Source organism: Amblyraja radiata, chromosome 8 (genome assembly GCF_010909765.2).
Source record: "Amblyraja radiata isolate CabotCenter1 chromosome 8, sAmbRad1.1.pri, whole genome shotgun sequence".
In the NCBI taxonomy this organism is placed as follows: Eukaryota; Metazoa; Chordata; class Chondrichthyes; order Rajiformes; family Rajidae; genus Amblyraja; species Amblyraja radiata.
This window is the reverse complement of record NC_045963.1, coordinates 48,689,723-48,710,581: the sequence shown is the minus strand read 5'-3', so window position 1 is coordinate 48,710,581 and position 20,859 is coordinate 48,689,723. Positions and strand designations below refer to the sequence as shown.

The following is a 20,859-nucleotide window of genomic DNA, read 5'->3' as shown; positions in this document are numbered from 1 at the left end:
GTGCCCCAGAGCTATGACCCACTCATTCCTGGGCTACACTGACCAACCATGTATAATCATCAAATTTACACGACAGAAACAAGATTAGCACAGGGCCATCTACTTTGCTGGAAAGGTTTAACAATACAAAAATGCTGAATTCTACTTGTACGCTGCAAAGTACAGAAATTGTTATTTTAACATTACACACACAAAGTACTCCAATATAAAATTCATCGTTGTTTTTCACCACAGGTGTTAAATGACACAACAGGTGATGTTCAATTGGCTTAAGGTAACAGAAGGAATTGAAAGGTGGATGGAGAGCAACTTTTTCTTCTGATGGTGGAGCTTGGGAGGTAGTGATTATCTCAGCAATTGTTTCTCCACTCAAGGCCTGATGAAATCTTGAATACCTCTCACCAAATCTCAGCAGAGGCTGGTGGCGGGTCATGTAATAATTTTTTCAGGCAATGCTAATTAGAGTTACCATAATTAATGCTGATGTTTAAGAAAGAACTGCACATGCGGGAAAAATCGAAGGTAGACAAAAAAAGCTGGAGAAACTCAGCGGGTAAGGCAGCATCTATGGAGCGAAGGAATAGGTGACGTTTCGGGTCGAGACCATTAATGCTGAACTACACAGGTAGGCAGCTTAATATCGAGATAGAATTGAAGAGCTCTAGTCTGCCCTTTCTTGCTATTTCCCTATGTAAAATAATTCAGCACCCCTTATACAGGTCTGTGCGAACTGAACATGAAACTGTTGCTATTCCTGGTATCAGCGCCTTGAATCACTGTAACCAGATGTTGAAAGTCAACGCCACTCTTTCTCAGTGGTTTCAAAATCAAATAGTGTCAATCGCTCAGAGCATAGCCACTGTACATACATACTGCTTCATCAACAGTATTCATGCAAAGCAGGTAAGGTCTCCAGCTGATTAAACATGGACTAAACTCCCTGCAAGGGTAAACGTGCTTTAAACAGGCAACTGTTTAAACCTTACTGTTTACAGGCAACCCCACATTACTGGGGCTTGACCATCCAAGGAAACAGTCTTTTTCACGGTTTTCCAATAAAGCAATGCTAAGTCAAAAGTACATGCATCAAAAAGTGAGAGTTGAAGAAAAGTAAATGATGTGTTTATTTGCTTGCTTTTTTTCCTCACTTAAATTCCATTAGAACTAATTTTATTAACCTCAAAGTTATGGTGGCGATTTGTGAATTCTGTAGGGATGCATTTCTGTTACCCGAGGGTCACCTGTATTGCTTCGATGTGTGTCTCAGTTGATTTACATTTTGAGAATTTGGACTTTGGAAAAGAACATGATTGCATGGCTCAGCACAGTTCCAATGAAATCTACATATTCACCAATGACACCACTGTCTGAGCAGCACAGTGGTAGAGTTGCTGCCTTACAGCACTAGAGATCCGTGTTCGATTCTGACTATGGGTATTCTCTGTATGGAGTCCCCCCCCCGCCCCCACATCAGTCTGAAGAAGGGTCTCAACCCGAAGCGTTGCCTATTCCTTCTCTCCAAAGATGCTGCCCCACCCGCTGAGTTTCTCCAGCATTTTTGTCTACCTCTGTTTGGAGTTTGCATTTTTTCCCTGTGACCACGTGGGTTTTCTCCAGGTGTTCCAGTTTTCTCCCACATTCCAAAGATGGGCAGGTTTGTAGGTCAATTGGGCTCTGTAAATTGTCCCTAGTGCATAGGATAGAACTTGTGCATGGGTGATAGATGGTCAGCGCGGATTCAGTGGGCCGAAAGGCCTGTTTCCACACTGTAGATGTAAACTAAACTAAACTATTGGCTGTATCATGGGTGGCAATGAGACAGCATACTGTAGAGATATAACACCTGGTTGAGTGGAGCGACAACAACTATGTCAATCTGCTCAATGCCAACTAGACTAAGTAACTAATCGTTGACTTCACAAAGAGAAAGTCAAGAGACAAGTGGCCAATTTTCATGGTGGGTCAGTGACGGTCAGTAGCTTCAATTCCTGAGCATTTACATCTCGGACGACCTGTCCTGGGCCCAGCAGATGGGTGTAATCACAAAGGCAGCGTACCAGTGTCTATGTGTAATGTCACCGAATACTCTAATAGACCTCTACAGGCGTACAGAAGAAAATATCCTGCCAGGTTGCATCGTGGCCTGGTACAGCAATTCCATTGCATAGGTACACAAGAGGAACTCAGCCCAGTCCATCACAGGCATCACTACCCAACATCAAAAGCATCTTAGGTACAGCCTCAAGAAAGGACCATCTATTTTTGTTTGTATGTTTGCATGATTTGTGTATATGAAATGCACGCATGTGTGCACTACTCTCTGTTGTGTGCACCGTGCATGTGGCAAGTATATTGTGTGTGTGTACGTGCTGTGTGCTTATGTGTATATGTCTGTGCTTGTGTGTATATGTCTGTGTATGTGTGCATGCCTGCATATGCTGTGTGCATGTGTCTGTAGGTTTTGTGCATACGGTGTGCATGTGTGTCTTGTGTCTGCTGGTACAGTTGATGTGTTTGCTTTGTCTGGTATTGGGGGACCCAGAGCCTTTCAACTGGATCAGCATTTACTGGCCTCTACCACCTACAATTTCAGTGGCCTTTCAAAAGCCAGCACAACATAAATTAACCATATCTGCATTGTCTTTCAAGAATCCCAGGAAAGCTGCCTTCTTGTAACATGCCTCCAGAGTTCATATCACAACATGACTATAGACTAAAAGCCCAATAGTGCATCAGTCATTGTGTTGGCTGTGAATTTGGTTACACAAGATGCGAGTCCCAGTCTAAACTCTCTGCTGTATATGTCTGAAGTTTTTCCATTGAACTATACAAGGAATTCACTGGCACTTCATCTAATGTTCCCTTCAAACAAATATTCCATTAAGTGGATGATGCAGTGAGTTATAACACTGTCCTTTCACCTCTGGGAGCAGGATTTGAAGTAAAGCCAGTCCATGGAGAGTGTGGTCTCTTTGCTGGCTCTGTGCGTCCTATGTGAAGTGATCTCAAACCACAAGGCTTGGTCCCAGGAGACAAAATTGCTTCTGACAACGAAAATCAATGGCATACAAAGGCTTTCTCTGCTGGATAACCCAGCAAAGACTGCACATGTACTGGGTGTATTCCTAGGGACCACTAGTGTTAAAACACTGAAAGAAAAGACCTAAGGAATGCTGTATTGTACTGCTGAAATGTTTTTTTTTATTGGAACCCAGAACCAGAATTGATCTTAAAATCAGAGAAGGTTGAAGCTCAAAAGAAAGTCACAACCGTCCAAAATAGAACTGGAGAGCGATTCCTACTCCCTTGGTTCCTTGCCACATTGTTTTTAACATATAAAGTACACTTTAAACATGGTGAGGTAGCGGCTTCGAAGCCGTCCATTGCCCTCACCCCATCACTCCTTGAGCAAGAACATTTCTCTCAATCTTCCCTCCTAATCCTTTCCCAATGTTCTTAAATCTATGCCCCAAACATGGAAACAAGTCAATAGGACACAGCACCATTCAGCTCGGCGATCTCCTGTATTGCTGGGAATCCCCTCACATTTGCTGGGGTCCAGTGCGGTGCAAAGCAAGTTGGTATAATTTGGCCCGATATAGGAAAAGGATTAACGCTAATGTATGCAGCAGACGTCATTGCTCTGAGACTGAGTATGCAGTGCTTTGGTGATCAGAATAGAGCGCGTGTTACTCTGCACATGTACTGGCAGTGATTTATGCAAACACTAGCTGACACAGAATCCCGTCAACAACACCAGCATCCCAGTGAAACAATTGGTGCAAAGCGTCACTCATAGTTGCTCACCACTGGAAAAGGAGAACGTGTTTCCCCTCTGCTGTTGTGGGAGCAGAGTGTAAATCCCCACGTCCTTCAGGTACTCAAACTGGCTTCACCACCGATCTTGTTCATACACAAAGAGATTCAGCACAGCGGTTAAGCCAATCACTTGGTCCATGACGGAGGGAAAGGCCTCATCCCCACCTGTTGGTTTTATGGTGCCCACCCTGCTGACTTGTCTCCCCATCACAATGCACCTCTAAGCACCTTGGGTGTATTATGGCTGGCATTGACTTGGTGGACTGAAGGACTTGCTTCTGTGCTCTCAGACTCAACCCGCCTGCTAACATGAACTTCTCACAGAAGCTTTCCCTTTGTACACCTGATTGGTGACCTGACACCCACACTTAACCTGGGGCTTTCAAGGGACTGCATAGAATATCTGGCACAGAAACAGGCTCTTTGGCCCATCTAGCACATTCCAACTCCACGTCAGCCCCCTCCCATCTTTCTTCATACAAATCTCTCATCTAATCCACAATTCCCTTGTCTCTCGTATACTTGTCATAAATGCATCCGCACTGTATGCTTTAACCATTCCCTGTGGCAGAGTTCAACATCATCACTGCTCATTTAAAAAAAGTGGTTTCTTCTGAATGTTCTATTGAGCTCTGTCAACACTCCAGGTGCTCAAGTTATTATCCATTGGAACAAAGCCAAGGAGAATATTCCCACCTTGTGAGGAAGTACCCTGAGTCTGGAAGCATAATCAATTAAGATTGAGAACTTGACAAATAAGGAACTCTGGTAACCAGTACCACAGATCCCCTCTATGTGAGAACCCATTTATGAGAAAATGATGCATTATAAGGGAAAGATATGAGACACATTAAGCTGATTAATCACCCACCAGTTCACAACGAGCTTTCACTAACACTGAAGCAAAATAAACCAGCAGTTCACTCAACAGCCAAATGGTAAGGCAGAGATAAAATCTAACTGATTGTTCACATCCTCCACTTCCTCTTTGAGAAGATGAGAATATGCTCAATTTAATGATCACAACACTCGGTTTATGTGGATTGCAGATGTTTCTTTATACATCCAATAATGGAGACTGTTTTTACAGAACACTATTCTTGGCAACCAAACAACAGGCGGGTCAAACGGGGGGGCCTTTCCGTACACTTTCACTGTTGGCCGAGGAGACATAAACAACCCGAGGTCACAGCACTACAGACAATGTGTTACTGGCGGTTGCCTTTACCACAGCCTCAACACCAATGCTACACACACAACCAGTTTAGTTTTGTTTAGAGATACTGCATGGAATCAGGCCTTTTGGCTCAACGAGTCCGCACCGAATATGGATCACCCATTCACACTAGCTCTATATTATCCCACTTTTGCATCCACTCCCTACACATTAGTGGAAATTTAGAGGTCAATTAACCCACAAACTCCCATGTCTTTAGGATGTGGGCGGAAACCGGAGCACCCGGAAGATACTCATGCCATCACTGGGAGAAATGTGCAAACTCCACACAAAGCAGTTATCGAGATCAGGATACAACCCAGGCTTCTGATGCTGTGAGGCAGTAGCCCTACCAGCTGCACCATTGTTCGACACTACCAATTGATTGCTTCAAGTCTGGCAATGATTGGCAACAGAAGCAATAAATGAAATGGTAAGATACTCTACTGATGTAAACAAAACATTTAACTTTTCTTACATTGAGGTGCAAGTCACTCGTGTGGGAAGGGTGGGTTCCCCAGATATTGCAAAGTGATTCTGACCAATCACAACCACCTATGACCCAACCCCAGCAAACCTCAGAGATTCTGGGTTGGGCACATTCCCAAGAATCCAGACTCACAGAGCAGCTGCCTAGCAGCACCGGAGTTCCAGGTTCAATTCTGACCAAGGGTGCTATCTGCGTTCTCCCAGTGGCTGCTTGGCTTTCCTCTGGATGTCCTGGTTTACTTTCACATACCAAAGGGATGTGGGATGGGAGGTTAAAGGCTGCTGTGAAGTACGCAGGTGAGTGGTAGGTTTTGTGGAGAGAGCATGAGAAGGTAAGGAGGATGAAGAAGTGGGATTAATGTAGGATTAGTGTAAATGACTATTTGATGGTCAACATGGTCTAGCGGGTGGAAAGGCGTGTTTCTGTCCTGTATCTTCCTGACTGTATGGAAGACACCCAGCAACTGGTGATGTCCATGAATTGCAGATTTCAAGCAGTCATTGCATGCAAAGGATATGCAACAAAATACTAAACATGACTACTTTCATTTACATGACATTGCTGTGTCCCAAACATCATGGTGCCCTGAAATAGGGGGGACTATGTATAAACACTGCTGTAATTTGTACATGGTGAAACCAAAATGTATAAAAACGGCCTTTATTAAAATCTGACAACGTGCACTTTAACCACATGTGATTTTTTCTATTACAAACCTCAAATTGTGGAGTAATGAGGCAAATAAATAAATGATGGGTCTTTGGTCCAAACATTATGGAGGGCACTGAAAATTCACTAATGCAGCATTTCACTTCTAATCCCAATCTTGTATCCTGGGCTGACCTTTATCTGTACCTCACTGAGACCGTAATGTGCTGGGAACTTACTCTGAACAAATTAACTCCCATCCATCCTGCATTAAAATAGAGAGAATTCTGTTGTCTGTGATGTGTTCAGCAAACTTGATACTCAGAGGCATACCAATAGCCAGCTGATGGCCAGGATTGCCACAGCACCAAAGGTAAACATAGAAGCTGCCAAGTGGGATTTCACATGGACGCTTCAGAAATGCTGCCTTGCTGGAGGAATCAATTAAAAGTGTCAGTCTTTGCTGCCCTGGTTCCGCGGAGCTGCCGGTAATGTACAGCACCTCAGCTGGCTGCTCGCAGAATGTCTGTGATTATCATTAACCCAGGACACTGCAGGGGACAGCATCTGATTCTCTTATTGAAGTGCGACTCAATAAGAGGCAGATTAAAAGGCAACAAAACCGGCGATTAGTAAGATAATAGCAGGAAAGAACATCACAGGATTAAATGGGCCCACGAATGCACATAATACACAATAAAACACAACACAGTAACAAAAGAGACTGACCAAACAGGAAGCAAGGCGATACACAGACGCGTGCACGCACACACGCGCACACACACACACACACACACACACACACACACCCACACACACACACAATGGAAATTAGTTTGGAGAATTCCACAAAACCCTGGAGTAATTTTGTGCACATTTCTGGACACCTAATGCGGAATGGGAAATTCTTCTTGTTTTTCCATTCTCCCGAGCACTTTTTTTTCTGGTGTAAACCTCCCCCAAATGACACATATTGTGCAATGCACAAGATTTGCCTGCAGAGAGGTTTTCTATTTCATTAAGTCTGAAAAATTACAGTTTTTATTTTCTCACAATACCATGCATTTTTACTAATCCCATTTCTTCTAGCATTGTGCTAGAGGGCTAGCACTCAAACTGCACTCGTCTTCACTGAGATCTGTGATCGCCTATGACTTCAAGTTTCACCTCATACGTGTGCGACAAACAGCCTGCTGAAAGAACTCAGTGGGCCGAGCAGCATTAGTGCAGTGACATCAAAACCCCCCAGCCCCCTATCACCCAGCTTCCTTCTCCTCCCCCACCCACTCTAACTGTACATCACCCACACACTCCTTCCTTTGGGCACCCTCCCCCCATTATACACATGTGCCCACCCTACCTCCCTTATTTGGTTTCATGCTAATGTTCCGTCTTATCCGATTCTATTATCTACAGACCAGTTAGCCCGACTTCGGTGGTGGGAAAGATGCTGGAGTCAATTATTAAAGTGGTAATAATAGGGCATTTGGATAGCAGTAAAAGGATTAGTCCAAGTCAGCATGAATTTATGAAAGGGAAATCATGCTTGACTAATCTGGAATTTTTTGAGGATGTGACAAGTAAAATGGATGAAGGGGAGCCAGTAGATGTAGTGTATCTAGACTTTCAGAAAGCCTTTGATAAGGTCCCGCACGGGAGACTGCTGACTAAAATTAGAGCATATGGTATGGTAGGGTGTTGACATGGATAGAAAATTGGTTGGCAGACAGGAAGTAAAGAGTAGGAGTGAACGGGTCCTTTTCAGAATGGCAGGCAGTGGCGAGTGGAGTGCCGCAAGGCTCGGTGTTGGTGCTACAACGGTTTACCATATATATTAATGATTTGGAAGAGGGAATTAGGAGCAACACTAGCAAGTTTGCGGATGACACAAAGCTGGGTGGCAGTGTGAACTGTGAAGAGGATGTTAGGAGGTTGCAGGGTGACCTGGACAGGTGGAGTGAGTGGGCAGATGCATGGCAGATGCAGTATAATATAGATAACTGTGAGGTTATCCACTTTGGTGGCAAAAACAAGGGGGCAGATTATTATCTCAATGGGGTTAGGTTAGGTAAGGGGGAGGTACAGCGAGACCTGGGTGTCCTTGTACACCGGTCACTGAAAGTTGTCGTGCAGGTACAGCAGGCAGTGAAGAAAGCTAATGGAATGTTGGCCTTCATAACAAGAGGATTTCAGTATAGGAGTAGAGAGGTTTTTCTGCAGTTGTATAGGGCTCTGGTAAGACCACATCTGGAGTATTGTGTACAGTTTTGGTCTCCTACTTTGAGGAAGGACATCCTTGTGATTGAGGCAGTGCAGCGTAGGTTCACGAGATTGATCCCTGGGATGGCGGGACTGCCATATGAGGAAAGATTGAAAAGACTAGGCTTGTATTCACTGGAGTTTAGAAGGATGAGGGGCTATCTTATAGAAACATATAAAATTATAAAAGGACTGGACAGGCTAGATGCAGGAAAAATGTGCACAATGTTGGACGAGTCCAGAACCAGGGGCCCCAGTCTTAGAATAAAGGGAAGGCCATTTAGGACTGAGGTGAGAAAAAAACTTTTTCACCCAGAGAGTTGTGAATTTGTGGAATTCCCTGCCACAGAGGGCAGTGGAGACCAAATCATGGATGAATTTAAGAGAGTTAGATAGAGCTCTAGGGGCTGGTGGAATCAAGGGATATGGGGAGAAGGCAGGCACGGGTTATTGATCGGGGATGATCAGCCATGAATGGCGGTGCTGGCTCGAAAGGCAGAATGGCCTCCTCCTGCACCTATTTTCTATGTTTCTAAGTAGGCACGGCACAATGATTGTGCATTGTGGTAATGGGATCAATCTGATGTGCAGGCTCTGTGGTGCAACCACAGTCAAACCCATCTCTAGTTGCCATTTACAGCAGGAGGTGTTTAACAAGTGGATACCATCCCTCCCACAGTACCAACCAGGAGCTGTACTATGCTACACCAGCTGACATTAACTCTCTCAGCAAGCACCTCACATCAAGTCAGCGGCCTTAAAGATCTGCTTAGCTCAAAGGAAGGCAAAAGCATCACTTCTCAATTCTCCAGCCCACTGAAGTCTTTTGATGCGCAATAGCTGTTGTAAGAACAGCAGCCAAGTTGAACAGGACAAGGTGTTAATTACCAGATAATCTGTTCCTGTGATGCTGGCTGTGGTGGCAGTCATGACTCAGTAGGCAGAGCTCTCACTTCTGAATTAGAAGGCTGCCAGTTCATGTCCTCCTCCAGAGAAGCCACAAGCCTACACTGACATTACATGTGCAAGTGATGCACTCCTGTGGGTATCAACTTTCAAGTGAGTTTATTCTATGCCTCTTCTGTATTGGTATTGGTTCACTATTGTCACACGCACTGAGATGCAGTGAAATGTTTTGTTTTGTGTGCTGTCCAGGATCTTACCGCTGTATGACCATCCTCCAACCCACCCAATTGCACCACCTCACTGACAGCCCCTGCCTCACACCTCCCTCTCACCTCTTAACTGGCTATCTCCCCTCTACACTCTTAATGCAGGGTCTTGACCCAAACATTGACCATCTGTTTGCGTCCACAGACGCTGCTTAACCTGCTGAGTTCCAGCAGCAATTAATTTTTTTGCTGTACGATCATGTTCTGATCTAGTCCTTGCGTGTGCCTTTTCCAAATATTTGTGTGTGTATGTGCATCTCTGCCTTTACCTGCATGTTTGTGATTGTGAGCATGTGTGCATGTGTTGTATGAGTGTGTGTGTGCGAGTGTGCGCAAATATGTACGCATGCAAGTCTCTGCAGCTCTTTATGTGGTATGTGCTGATATTGGGTGCACGCATGTACGCACATACATTCTCAAAGTCTGAAAAGATGTGATATTGTATGTGTGACTGATATTGGGTGCATGCGTGTATGGCAGGTGTACATGCACGGAAGGTTTGCGTACATGTGTGCACGTGTGTATGCATACATTCTCAAAGTCTCTGAAAAGATGTAATATTCTCATCAAATCCTCTTTGGGAATGAGGTAGGGCAGGTGTGTGAAGTGTCAATGGGGCAATATTTTGGAACCATCATTTTTATTAGATTTAAAGTAGTTATGAAGGATAGGACTGCCCATAAGTTAAGGTCCTAAATTGGGCAAGATCGATTTTGGAGGTGTTGGCTGGTACTTGCATAGGTCTAAGGTACCCCATCAGCATTAATGGTCTGAATGGGAGATGGTCGAGAGTTTCAAGTTTCCAGGTGTAAATATCACCAACACTTTCTCGCGGACGAACCACTTTGAAGCTATGGCCATGAAAGCACACCAAGAAAACACAATATTTTACCCAGAGTAGAGGCCAAGAAAACTAAGGAAGTCCAGCAAATATCCCACACCCCAAGCAGCAACATGATTTTGCTGACTCTGATAATGGAAGCCTTAAGACTGAAGAACTCACATGGCATCACGGTTTGCTTGATACAACCCAGACCCTCAGATGCAGGCCTTGTAATTCTTAATAAATTCCATGGTTGAAATCTATAGTCCTTTCATTGTTTTACAATATCCTGATTTACTGGATCTTCTCTCCTGTAAGTTAGATTTGGAGTATTGTGTTCAGTTTTGGCCACCCCGTTATAGGAAAGATGTTGTTAAGGTGGGAAGAGTGCAGAGAAAATTTTCAAGGATGTCGCCCGGACTTCAGGGCCTGATCTATAGGGAGAGGTTGGGCAGGCTATGACTTTATTCCTTGGAGCGCAGGAGGATGAGGGGTGAAGCTTATGAGGGGAATAGATAGGGTAAATGCACAATATTTTACCCAGAGTAGAGGAATCAAGAATCAGAGCTCATAGGTTTAAGGAGCACAGAAAGATTTACTGGGAAGATGTGAGGCAACATTTTCACACAGTGGGTGGTGGGTCCATGGAATAAGTTGCCAGAGGAGGTAATTGAGGCATGTACTATAACATAATTTAAAAGGCATTTGGACAGGTACATGCATAGGAAAAGTTAACATAGATATGGGTCAAATGTGGCCAGGTGGAACAAGTGAAGATGAGGCATCTTGCTTGGTATGGGCAAGTTGGGCCGAATGGCCTGTATCCGTGCTGCATGACGCTATGACTCCAAGTGGGCGATGTTTTGTTAGTTCTTGGCTATGATGTTCAGGTCACAAATCTTTTCATGCATTAATAAACCAGTACAGAGACTGCGCATTCTTAAAAGTCTTCCCATTCTTAAGTAGCTTTGCTCAAGGCTTATGATTCACGATAGATTTATCACATACTATTTTCCTTCCAATAAGGGAAGTTAATGTTGCTTTAAAGGACACCAAAATACCAGCAGCATCACGTACTAAGAATTTCTAATCAGGATGTGGATCAGGATGTTCACAGGGAATTGCTGTCCAAGATATAACACTGCCTTCCACATGCACAGTGGCATGACTTTATATTAGAGCCTTTAACCCATGGATGGAAGTGACAGGCTACACTTTCTGCATCAGTTCCTCCTGGCCATCTCTAACAGTAGCACACAATGACCATGCTGGTTAACTGATGCTCCTCTCTCCTTTGTGTCCTGGCCGATATTAAATACAAATATAAATACGTCCCAAGGGAAAAGAAAACGTCCCTACACGATGTGTGAAATCAGACAGATTGACAGTCAGTAAAACCTGTCGGCCAGGGCAGGAATGGGCAAAGGGCTCTGTGTTACACAAGAAAACACAAGGGCATTTCCAAACCTTCACTATCCACAGAGAGAACCTCAAGCAGGGGTCAAGCAGTGATCAGTGGCTTAGTTTAGTTTAGAGGTACAGTATCGAAAAAGACCCTTCAGCCCACCAGGTCCACGCTGACCATCGATCAATTGTTCACACTAATTCCATGTTATCCCACTTTCTCATCCACTCCCTACACACTAGGGGAAATTTACAGAGGCCAATTAACCTGCAAACCTGCACTTCTTTGGATGTGGGAGGAAACCAGAGCACCTGGAGAAAGTCCATGTGGTCACAGGAAGAACATGCAAACTCCTGTTAATGTCCTTGGGGGCACAATGTCCACCGTCATAGGTGTTGGTGAGAATTTGTTAGGTGCATCTAAGAGGGTTTCTTGAAACATTATGTGGATAGTCCAACTAGAGGAGGGCCATACTGGACCTTGTACTGTGCATCGAGCTTTGCCTGGTTTTTCACTGGAAGAGTATTTTTGGGAACAGTGATCACAACTCCATAAGATTCAAGATAGTTATGAATAAGAATAAGCCTGGACTTTTGGGGGGAGGTAGGCAGACTTTAACATTGTTAATCTGGAGCTAGGGAGAGTAAAGTAGGAGCAGCTGTTATTGGGCAAGTCCACATCAGACACGTGGAAGCATTCAAAGATCAGCTGATTAAAAGAACTCAGGATCGCAATGTTCCAGTAAGGAGGAGGGATAAGGATGACAAGGTAAAGGAAACTTGGATGACCAGAGGGGTTGTAAATTTGCTCATAAGGGAAAAGGAAGGCATATATGCAAGCTTTAGGAATATGAAGTCAAATAGGGCCTTTGAGAAATATAAAGCAAGCAGGAAAGAACTCAAGCAGGGAATATGAAGGGCCAAAAGAGGCCATGGAATGTCATTGGCAAGTCAGCTTTTTATACCTACATTAAATACAAGAGGGTAACTAGGGGATCTGTAAACTGATTTATATCCTGCTGTATCCTTGGATAACTGTCTTCACTGTCCCTAGCTCCACCAATTGTGGTTCACCTGCTGACTTGCTAACCATCCCTTCTATATTTTGTGTAGAAACAAGAAATCACGGATGTTGGCTGACACAAAAAGACACAAGTACCGACCGAGCAGGTTGGGCGTCACCTCCGGAGAACATGGATGGGTGCCATTTCAGGTCGGGACTCTTCTTCAGACTGAATGTGTTGGGGGTGGGGTGGGAGGGGAAGAAAGCTTTATTCCCCCTCCACACCACAATCAGCCTGAAGAAGGATCCCTGCCTGACCCGCTGAGTAGCTCTAACACTTTGAGTACATTCTGTGCAAGTCATTTATATATATCACAAATAACAGAGATCGCAGCACTGATCCCCACGGAACACAACTGGTCACACATTCTGGCCTGAATAACACTCCTCCATTATCCTCCTCAGTCTGAAGAAGGGTCTCGACCCAAAACGTCACCCATTCCTTCTCTCCAGAGATGCTGCCTGTCCCGCTGAGTTACTCCAGCTTTTTCTGTCTATCTCCGGTTTAAACCAGCATCTGCAGTTCCTTCGTACACACTCCTCCATTACTCCTCTCTTCAGTGTGTAAGCCGATTCTGAATCCAAAGTACCAAATCGCTGGATCCCATGCAACAGGGTTTATGGCCCCGACCATGGATGAACAAAGGAGGCGAACTGACTGAACTTTGTTGCCTTCCTCCACAGTGAAGAATACTGTGGTGGATGTTTGCGTTGAATTCTAATGTGTATTGTGTGTTCTTTTTAAGTGTATCGCTGCTGGCAAATTCATTTCACTGCACCTTCGGGTGCAAGTGACGAATAAAATTGACTTTGACTTAATGTGTAGGAAAGAACTGCAGATGCTGAAGAACTGCAGGTCTGAAGAAGGGTTTCAACCCGAAACGTCACCCATTCCTTCGCTCCAGAGATGCTACCATGCAACTTAATATTCTGTATCAGCGTACCATGACGGATCTTGTCAAATGCCTTACTAAAATCCAAATAAACAACATCCACTATCTTACCCTCATCAATCACCTTTGTTGCCTCCTCATAAAAAGCAATCACCTGCCCCAAACAAAGCCATGCTGACGATCACTAATTGTCAAGTTTTTCAAATGCAAGTAAATCCTAATCTTAAAAATCCTCTCTAATAACTTCCCGAGGCTTTTTAGAGGACCACAGTCCTATAATTTCCTGGATTATCCCAATTTCAGTTTAGAGAGAGAATAAGGTGTAGAACAATGGGGAAATATGTAGCTGGAGTATAGGACTGATGAATGAATGAATGAATAAGTTTATTGGCCAAGTATTCACATGCAAGGAATTTGCCTTGGTGCTCCGCCCACAAGTGACAACATGACATACAGTGACAGTTAAGAATGATACATAAAACATTAATAATAAAACATTATTGATTAAACATGCGAATTAAATAAATTACCAGAGCAATAGGAGGCTACAGATTTTTGGTTGTTGAGTAGAGCTACTACTCGTGGAAAAAAAGCTGTTTTTATGTCTGGCTGTGGCAGCTTTGACAGTCCCTTTCCAGAGGGAAGTAATTCAAAGAGTTTGTGGCCAGGGTGAGAGGGGTCAGAGATGATCTTACCCGCTCGCTTCCTGGCCCTTGCAGTGTACAGTTCGTCAATGGAGGGAAGGTTGCAGCCAATAACCTTCTCAGCTGATCGGACGATTCGCTGCAGCCTCCAGGTGTTGTGCTTGGTGGATGAGCAAAACCAGACCATGATGGAGAAGTTGAGGACAGACTCTAAGATGGCCGTATAGAATTGGACCATCATTGCCTGTGGCAGATTGTGCTTCCTCAGCTGCCACAGGAAGTACATCCTCTGTTGTGCCTTTTTGACTGTGGAGTCGATGGTAGCCCCCCACTTAAGGTCCTTGGAGATGATGGTTCCCAGGAACTTTAAACTCCACAGATGTGACTGTGGTGTTGTTGATGGTGAGTGGGGTGAGAGGAGGGGGAGCTCTCCAAAAGTCTACAATCAATTCCACTGTCTTTAGAGCATTGAGCTCTAGGTTGTTGCAATGGCACCAGGAAGCCAGCTGTGACACTTCCTGTCTGTAGGCAGATTCCTCCCCATCCTGGATCAGTCCAATCAGGGTTGTGTTGTCCGGAAACTTGAGAAGCTTGACAGAGGAGTCAGTGGAGGTGCAGACATTGGTGTAGAGATAGTAGAGGAGAGGGGAGAGTACACAGTCTTGCGGTGCTCCTATGCTGAGGGTTTGCGGGTCCAAGATGTGCTTTCCCAGCCTCACATGCTGCTTCCAGTCTGTCATGAAGCTGGTGATCCACCGACAGATGGGTTCAGGCACAGTCAGCTCGGAAAGTTTGGAGTGTAGTAGCTCTGGCACAATGGTGTTGAATGCAGAGCTAAAATCAACAAACAAAATCCTCGCATAGGTCCCCTGGCAGTCTGGATGCTGGAGGATGAAGTGCAGGCCCAGGTTGACTGCGTCATCCACAGATCTATTGGCCCGATATGCAAACTGCAGGGGGGTTCGTGATATTTTTCAGCTTGGCCAGCACAAGCCTTTCAAGGGTCTTCATGACTTCAGGCTGAGAACTTGCTCCTCAACTTCTCAGAGTACCTTTCTTTGGCAGCTCTGATTCCTCTTCTCAGCTTGTACTTGGCCTGCCTGTAGAGGTCTGCATCCCCGCTCCTGTATGCCTCCTCATTAGACTGTCGGAGCTGTCTGAGTTCTGCAGTAAACCAGGGCTTGTTGTTGTTGAACCAGGTCTTGGTCCTAGTTGGAATGCAACTGTCCTCACAAAAGCTGATATGATGATACAGTGTCTGTATACTCATCGAGGCTTGTGGTTGCTTCCCTGAACACATTCCAGTCCGTGCTGTCAAAGCAGGATTGTAGGTTCTCAATGCCTTCGCTTGTCCACCTTTTCATTGTTCTGACCACAAGCTTAGCAGATTTTAGTTTCTGCCTGTAGGTCGGAATAAGGTGAACTAGCCAATGATCAGAGCGATATGCGTTCTTGATTGAAGTGTAACAGTGGTCAAGTGTTCTCTGCCCTCTGGTGGGGCAGGTAAGCTGAAGTCTGAAGGAGTGATTACCTCCCATCAGGGAGGTCCTGAGGGACCAAATGGTCACCAGTTGTAATAATGAAGTCCGATTAGTTAGAGTATTCTTCCAGTCAAGAATACAATGAGTCTGATTAGTTAGAGTATTCTTCCAGTCAAGAATACTCTTTTACCCACTCGGGGCACCTACATTAAATTAAAATATGACTACAGTACCCATTAACTCAAAGCTAAACAGCTTTCCTTTACTTTTATGTGATAGCTTTTCAAAGAAGTGAGATTTAGTTAATGAGATTGACTTCTCCAAATGCTTTAAATAAATGAATGGTTTAACTAACATCTCGTAATCTGTTTCTAAAAGGTCATTCAATAAGGCAAACTCTACTGGAAAAAAAGAGCTTAGAGTTCTCCTAACTGTTTGTAATTAGCTTCTGACTTATGCCTAATGGCATTTATTGCTGTAGGTTCTGCCCACATTCCATAGCTGTTGATTAAGGTGGTCTTTCTACCTTAATTATCAGACAGCAAACTGAAATAATGTGACATTTGGACTTAAGTGCCTGTGGACCAACAACAAGGTTGTTATAAACCAAACCAAATTACCACCTTGTGACAGAAAGATATTCATTTTACCGTGTTCATAGTCAGGGGAGGGAGAGTGGCGACAGAGAGAAAATGGATGAGAGAGAGAAAGGCAGAGGGACATCAGCAGAGAGACTGCAAGGCAGGAAAGAGAATGTGTAAAATGGATATATTTAGAAACAGAGATGAAATAAGAGAGAGCAAAAAGCAGAAATAGTGAAAGGGAGAAGAAAAAGAATTGGCATGAGAGGATGGGAAAATAGGAAGAGAGGGGAGAGTGGAGGGAGAGAGCGTGGAGGGAGAGAGCGTGGAGGGAGAGAGCGTGGAGGGAGAGAGCGTGGAGGGAGAGAGCAATGAGAAGGCAGAAGTGTGCATGTACACTCACCATTTTTCCGATATTCATTTTTGTTGTATAAAGAATTTCATGTCAATTGCACAAACCTACAGTACTTGTAATTAATTCCCCGAGTTGAATCAATGCTATTTAGATTACACAGTACAAAGTGAATCCATCTTTTTTCACATAACTTAAGGAATGCACTACTAAAGAAAGTCGAGTTGAAATTCATTTGCTTTGATTTATCACTCCAGTGGGATGCCAGGAAGATTTACTCCTTGATATATTACTGTTTCTGCCATCAAACTGAATCTGAGAACAATTTAAATGTTGCCATCCCGCTGACTAACAAATCTTCATTTCCCTCCTGTCATACCTCCTGCTGGAATTATGGCGAGCATGAAGTATCTGCATCACCCTCCAAACCCAGGCCTGTTGCACAAAACAGTCGGCTCATAATGGCCTTGTGGTGGGTGGGTGTGTGGGTGAGGTGGAACTCTCCCATCACGGCAGACAGGATGTGGCTGTTGAGAGCACTGTAAAACGATAGTTTTTTTATAAGGAGATTAGGAGAATCTATAGGAGATAAGGAGACATTTCTTTAGTCAGAGGGTGGTGAATCTGTGGAATACTTTACCACAGAAGGCTGTGGAGGATGTCAGTGTATATCTTTAAGGCAGTGATAGATTTTTGATTAGTGCAGGTGTTAGAGGTTATGGGGAGAAGGCAGGAGAATGGGGTTAGGAGAGAGAGATAGATCAGCCATGATTGAATGGCCGAGAAATCTTGATGGGCCAAATGGCCTAATTTACTCCTATCCCTTATGACCCAAGTCCAGCTTTTTGTGTCTATCTTCAACCAGAGGAAAGCCACACGGTTAGAGGGAGAACCTGCAAACTCCACGCTGACAGCCTCGGAAGTCAGGATTCAATTCAGGTCCCTGGGCCTATGTTCTACTAAATCCACCACTGAATGTCTGGGTAGTAGAATGTGTCTGTTAAAAGCTAGCACTGGCCTGAGAGGTCTGATTAGATGGAGGGAAGAGGGCAAAGAGGTATAGATAAGGTTTATGCTGCATTCCCTTTTTTCCTTGCTGATTTTCAACCCTCCCTCCCATCTGGGAAGCGGCTATCTGTCTCATATGATCATTCTCAACACGTGTGTATACAGAGCATTGACAAAGCAGCGGTAGGGTGGGCGTACATTGGAGGTAGAACTGTCGACTGTGTGGCAGATTATTCACTGGGCATCACAGCACAGGCAAAATGTCATCCTATGCTTGCATGGCATCACCATTGGCAGGTAGGCATGAAACACAATGGGTACTGCAAGTGGTACTGCCATTCTAGTTCGAGCAACCCAAGTTCAATCCTGGCCTCTGGTGCAATCTGAGTGGAGTTTCCCTCCCACCCCAAAGTAAGATTCTCTGCCGCAATAAATTCTCCCTGGAGTAGGTGGCTGACAGGAGAATTGGGAAAAGGAGAATGTTAACAAAATAGGTTACAGATAACAGAGAAATAAGTGGGGGAATGGTATTGCTTTAAGACTCAATATGCAGAACACTCTACTTTTACACCATAGGAAAATATCTGGAGAATAAAATGAAATGAATGTAGGAGTACAGAGTTGGGATATCTTGCTGCAGCTGTACAAAACATTGGTCAGGCCACACTTGAGTATTGTGTACAGTTCTAGTCATCATACCGCAGGAAGGATGTGGTTGCATTAGAAAGAGTGCAGAAGAGATTCACAAAGACGTTGTCTGTGCTTTATTTACGAGGAGAGTTTGGATAGGCTGGGTTTATTCTCACTGGAATGTAGGAGGTTGAAGGATGACTTTACAGATGTTCACAAGATTATGAGAGGCAATATCAGAATCTTTTTTCTTAGGAGGGGGAAGTCTAAAACTAGAAGAGATAGACAATAGGTGCAGGAGTAGGCCATTCGGTCCTTCAAGCCAGCACCGCCATTCAATGTGATCATGGCTGATCATTAACAATCAGTCTAACTCTCTCTTGAAAGTTTCCAGAGAACCGGCCTCCACCGCCCTCTGAGGCAGAGAATTCCACAGACTCACAACTCTCCGTGTGAAAAAGTGTTTCCTCATCTCCGTTCTAAACGGCGTACCCCTTATTCTTAAACTGTGGCCCCTGATTCTGGACTCCCCCAACATCGGGAACATGTTTCCTGCCTCTAGCGTGTCCAAACCCTTAATAATCTTATATGTTTCAATAAGATCCCCCTCATCCTTCTAAATTCCAGAGTATACAAGCCCAGGCGCTCCATTCTCTCAGCATATGACAGTCCCGCCATCCTGGGAATTAACCTTGTGAACCTACGCTGCACTCCCTCAAAAGCAAGAATGTCCTTCCTCAACTTTGGAGACTAAAACTGCACACGACCAGGTGTGGTCTCACTAGGACCCTGTACAACTGCTGAAGGACCTCTTTGCTCCTATACTCAACTCTGTGTATTGGTTTACTCTCACTCAACATAGGGTTAGAGTGAGAGGGGAGAAATGTAAAGAAGATCTAAGGGGAATGTTCTTCACACAGATGATGATGGTTACATGGAACAAGTTGCCACAGGAAGTGGTAGAGACAGGTAGAATTACAATGTTTAAAAGGTATTTGGACAGGTACATGGATAGGAAAGACGAGGAATATGAGTCTGTTTCTGTGCTGTAAGATTGTAAGAAATATGGGAATATTACGGGTCCTGTCAGGATTTAGAATGAAATAACCTGCCTTAACACAGAGCCTTTCATGACCTCAGTGCTTATGACAATGACGTGTTTTTGTTCAGACTGACCACGGCAGTGCAGGATCCCAGCGCAGAGCAGCAAGGTTCAGATCATCTGGGTTTTTAAGGTTGTGCTTGTGAGTGGAACACATCAACCACAACATTGCGGTTGTTTTATTTCAAAAAACTGTCATGGGATTATTCCAGTATACCTGAGAGAACAGACAGGTCCTCAGTCCCGTCTTCCATCTGAAAGACAGCAGCTCCCTCAGTGCAGACTCCCTAAGGCATCACAGCATGAACCAAGAATCAAAATGGGACTAGTCTACAACAGTGGCTACACTTCAAAAGCATTTTTTTTTAGCTCTAAAGCACACTGAGCTGTCTTGGGTGTGAAATGCTCTACGAAATTCAAGTTCAGCTTTTCGTACCCTGGTGTATGTCATTCAGCAGCATGGATGACAGAGTTGACATGCAAACCGAAGCACGAGGCTCCTTATTCCTTGTGAGTTGTACGTCTCAGACACATATATTCATCAAATAAACGGTACAATACATTCATAAATAAACTTACACCAATCAGAAACTCAAACATGTAAACGCACTCTCTACATGTCTAACTCACTGACACAATGCTCTCCCTTGGTCTTGTTCATTCTCTCCCTCACACATACACTCCATCTATCCATTTCTCTCTCTGCACCCATGCTATCCCTGTCCTCCGTTTTTCTCTCACACATTCCTGTCTTACAGTCAACCCTCATGCATTATGTTTGTCACACATGCATACCCACTCGTCCTCACAAAACTTTCACTCGTCCTCACACGCACACATTCACTCTCTCATGCATACACATTCTTCCATACACACACACACACGGTCTTCCATACACACACTCCTCTGCACCCTGTCATGCGCACACTCCCACATATACACCCATACTCTTCCTCATACACACTCTTCCTCACACACCTTTCCTCCCTCACACATAATCTTCTCAACACACACACAAACTTCCTCTCACATGCTCTTTATCCTCCCTCTTGCTCACACATATGCAGACACATAAACACACATGCACCACACTTGCCCCCAGCAATGCTTAATAACAGAGTTACCTGTCAAGTTCAGTCGCTCTTCAGAACACTGAGGTTTCTTTAAAATTAAACAAGTTTCTCTAGCTAAGTGCATTTCCGTGCATGCACAATATCTCAACGCCCTGTCACATAACACTTATCCTCCAATTACTCAGGTTACTCTGCACTCTT

At 44.4% G+C, this 20,859-nt stretch overlaps 1 protein-coding gene across 3 annotated transcripts in view; it reads right to left on the bottom strand.

The window, feature by feature from the left end:
* The window catches only part of crim1 (cysteine rich transmembrane BMP regulator 1), a 202,797-nt gene that overhangs the window by 141,968 nt on the left and 39,970 nt on the right, over positions 1–20,859 (bottom strand). The window lies entirely within an intron of this gene.